Source organism: Maniola jurtina, chromosome 14, assembly GCF_905333055.1.
Source record: "Maniola jurtina chromosome 14, ilManJurt1.1, whole genome shotgun sequence".
Lineage (NCBI taxonomy): Eukaryota > Metazoa > Arthropoda > Insecta > Lepidoptera > Nymphalidae > Maniola > Maniola jurtina.
This window is the reverse complement of record NC_060042.1, coordinates 12542234-12547054: the sequence shown is the minus strand read 5'-3', so window position 1 is coordinate 12547054 and position 4821 is coordinate 12542234.

Sequence of the window (4821 nt, the reverse complement as noted above, 5' to 3'; positions counted from 1 at the left end):
CCTAAATCCACCTTGACAAGGTCGCGGACTTCAACTATTTGGTATAGAAATAGCTTCCATTCCGGAAATGAACATAGACTTATCCCGGAAAAATTAAAGAGTTCCCACGGGACTCTAAATTCACGCGGATAAATTCCAGGGCATTATCAGGCTAAGTATAAAATTCCATTCCAATTAATGCCTTGCGCCCAAAATGTTCGTGTTCGAAAATACTTTTCATTACTTGTACGCCATTACGGGGTGATGGATGGGACAGTTATCGACAACTCGACAGGGACGCTCATCAGGCGAAGTAACGGCACTGGCCGTGTCAGATCGCCTGACTGATCAATTAATTGCGTACCAATTTGTCCTAGTAATTACGGCTCATTTTTAGGGTTTTGTACCTCAAAAGGAAAAACGGAACCCTTATAGGATCACTTTGTTGTCTGTCTGTCCGTCCGTCCGTCGTGTCTGTCAAGAAAACCTAAGGGTACTTCCCGTTGACCGAGAATCATGAAAGGCAGGTAGGTAGGTCTTATAGCACAAGTAAAGGAATAAATCCGAGAACCCCGAAATTGTGGTAACATCATTAAAAAGAAATTAAAATGTGTTTCAATTCTCAAAGTAAAATAACTATACAAAGTGGGGTATCATATGAAAGGGCTTTACCTGTATGTTCTAAAACAGATTTTTATTTATTTTTATGCATAATAATCTTTGATTTAACTTGCAAAATGTCGGAAAAATTACCCGAGTAAGTACGGAACCCTCGGTGCGCGAGTCCGACTCGCACTTGGCCGGTTTTCTTTGATAAGTGCTACTTAAAACATACTCAGTACGATCGTGTTTTTTTTTCATTATAGGAAAGCGCTTGACCACAATCACACATGATGGAGAGTGATGATGTGGCCTGCAGATGGGTCGCGTTTAGAATAAATATTGTTCTACATCGTTTAGAATAATATTATGTTCTCTATATCCATACGAAAATCTATACTTAATCATCTAAATATATAAAAGGAAAAGGTGGCTGACTGATCTATCAATGCATAGCTCAAACTACTGGACAGCTGGGCTGAAAGGCATCCAGATAGCTATTATTAATATGACGTAAAATCCGTCTGTCTGTGTGTGCTACTAACCAATTTTTACAAAAAGTATGGAGATAGCTTGCATCCGGAAAAAGGTCATAGGCTGTTTTGTGTCTGGAAACCCCAAAGAGTTCCAATGGTAATTAAAAAAAATCCACATCGACGAAGTCGTGGGCAACATCTAGTATTATTATATTCTTTTAACAGGTAAAATAACTGAAAGTGTCAATTTTAATTTTTCGTTAAATTATACGTTTACTTGCGAAATGTACAACGAGTGCATTTTCATTAAAATCACATTAAGCTGCATTAAAGCCTTTGTTAACTTTACTTCGGAGCTCTAGGGCTCTCCAATTCAAACATTTACAGATGCCATTAATTTTATATGCAGTAAGTAGATAATATTGTATGCAAGGCTATTAACAGAGGACTCTCCGTCAATTGCTCCATACAAACGTAGTTTCATTCTCATTTCAATATTATGCAAAGTCAATGTAATTTTGCTAAATAAACACTCATAAGAGGAAAATCCAAAAGCTTTTTGGAAATTTGTGGTTTCATCACAAAAAAAAATATAATAGGTAACTTTCAAATTAAGATTAGTACATCAAATCACATGAAAGGGCTTTTATCTGTACATTCTAAAACAGATTTTGATGCATACTTAATAGATTTTGATTTATCGTGCAAAATGACGAAAAATACGACTGTAGTACGGAATCCTGAAAATGACGAAAAAATACGACTGTAGTACGGAATCCTCGGTGCGCGAGTCTGACTCGCACTTGGTTGGTTTTTTCATTTGGACGTACGAAACCCTAAAAATCGTGATCCCAAGTTCCATTTTAACTAAGCTAATTGTGTGTTAAGGCGAAAACGTCCAGAACTTGGTGCTAACAGTTTAAATTGGAACGGAAATAAAATTTCACGATAAGTTTAAACTTTTAACCGACTTAAGAGAAAGAGAGTTTTTTTAATCCTTTATCCTCGGAACAGAGTTTGCGCTTTCATTTGCTTTGGAACACGGAGTTGTGAACGTGTAATAGAAATTAGTTCCTAACAGATGATGCCCGCGATTTTGAGGATTTAAGTTTTTGAAAATCCCGTGGGAACTCTTTGACGTTGGTCGTTGCTCCGTTACCACGTGATTAAAGGACTAACCATTAAACCAACGAACCAATAAACAAACGCACTTTCGCATTTATGGGTAACGATTCCATTCAGACCACACAGAATAGATAAATGATGAGTTTTGTCCATTTGTAATTCAATTCTCAGAAAACGAAATCAATGAATAACATTTTTCTTGTCAGGTTTTTGTGTATCATATCAGCCATATTGTATTTATCATAACCTCATATCTCAACCTAAAACACTCAGAATATAAAATACAATATTTTATATAAATAAAATAAAAATAAACCCAAATGAGGTAGGTAATAAAGCAATTTTATGAGAAAAATTGACGAACTGGAAAACATAAAACACATACCCTACATTATATAGGTATTATACACATACACTCACAAACACACACACACACACACACAGCTGCCAAATAATACACTCTTCCATTCTCGGTAATAAAAAAAAGAGTAACCTACATAGTGTGAAAAAGTAGAACTAAAATAAAAATAGACGCGAAAAATTGAGCATTTCGAATATTGCATGATTGTATGCCATTGATAAAGAAAAAGCAAGTGGAGCGAGGCTTTTCATAACATAAAAGGGAAACGGAAATAATAGAAATAATCAAACGCGAAGTGTTTGTACCCACTCTGTATGTAAATAAGCGCCGCGGGCGAGGGAGGTCTGTCTAATTTTCAGAAAACAACGTTTTCTGTCATAGATCAAGGAATATATTTACAGAACGGCAATTCAGTTTGTTAGCTACGAATTTTATAGAACTGCTCTACACAACAAATACAATATTGCTGTAGTTTGTGGAAGACCTTTCAAGAGACCTATCTCAAAGATTAACAAACGTAACAGACGTTATCTCATTTAGCTGAATTTTTTAAGTGTCTCTTTGTTTCATCTTACGATTAGAAAATATGACAAAAATTAATTTACTTCTGAAACTAAAAAATGCAATTATAAACATTTATTTTATTTTATTTGATATGGAAAATGAAATAAAATATATTGAGGTTATAATTGTAATAAAATAAGATAAAACATATTCAGGTAACACAAATTAGAAGTTTTGATTTCCTAGACTCCGTTGTCTGTGATGTGTGAAAAATCACATAGTTGAAACGATTGTATGAATATACGAGTATATGTTTTGATCTCTATCCTTGTCTGCTAAGGTATTTGTTCAATACTCTTTGATCTACAACATTGTAATATGCAAAGCTCAGAGAGTCTTAACAGTCATAGGCATAAACAAAGGTTTTTCTGTCGTATCTGTTAAGCTTATTTGTTTAATGCTCTTTGACCTAACGCTAACAGAGAATACACCGCAAGGATAGCAATTTCAGCACTCCCAATCCTGCAGAGCAGTGCAATGTGATTATTTTTCTCATAATACTAGATACAAATGCATTTCCTGAACCCAATTGCGATGGAGTTTTGCATTGCATTTACTTACTTCAAAATGAAGACCTGTATTATTTTATTGCAGCAAATAGCATCGTATTTGTATGTTATGGGCAACTTTTAAAAATTGTGTTTTTTCTATATTTAAATTTAGAATTATTCTCATATAAGTGAACATTGTTCTTCTGAGAAATAAAAAACTCTTTAAACCTAATCCTAATGTGAAAGTTTGCGCACTTTAAGAATAATTGCGCTATGAACTGAAACTGAAGTGGCAGTGGTCCGTAGGTCCCGATAGACATTGGTGTTCCAAAGGTGCAAGAAGGGCGCCTTCGCACGGCGTCGGAACTGGAAGACTCCACACTAAGTGGACAGACGACATCAAACGAGGGAGCCGCTGGATTCAGGCGGCGCAAGGCTGTGGCGTGTCCCTACAATACAAGAGACGTATGTCCAGCTGCAGTGAACGTCTATTGCTAGATCTTATCCTGGTATAATGAAAAATTCTAGGCTGTTTTTCATCCTGGAAAATCAAAGTGATCCCACAGAGGTTTAAAGACCTATTAATCCACGCAGACGCACGGGCATCAGCTAATTACTTGTATTTATCACTGAAACCAACATAATTTCCTTAAATGATCTATCTTAGAATCAAACTCTCGCTTGCATTATACCACAGAGGTCTTCAGAAGCTGCAGGCACTTGAAACTATAACATTTCACCGCCCTTTATGCGCATACTCAATAGCATTGTCCGCACATTCACAAAGGAGAAACTTTGCACCGAACAATTGCAACTCAGGAGAGATTTGTTTTCACTGTCACACAGGCCACGTACCGAATTCAAGTACCTAAGTACTGTACGTTTCATATAATGCAGTGTATTGTTGAATTTCAGCCATTTATAATTTCATTACATATTGCATTAGCTACTAACCAGTTCTCAAGGTTGGTTTTATTTGCTGGTGGACTAAAGAGCCACTTCCGGCCTCAGACTTAAAGAACTGCGATTTTTTCCCCCCTTTTTGATTTCTCTAGGTGGAGTCTTTGTATTCACCTTTACAAAGACTTATGAGCACCTCCACACAGGTTAATTTGTGCCGCACGAGTAAGTTCGTCGCGAAAATCGACCGAGTATAATCAGGGAGCAATTGAACAAAGTATACAGGAAAAAATCGCAAGAAATGATTAAAATATAATGGATAAAT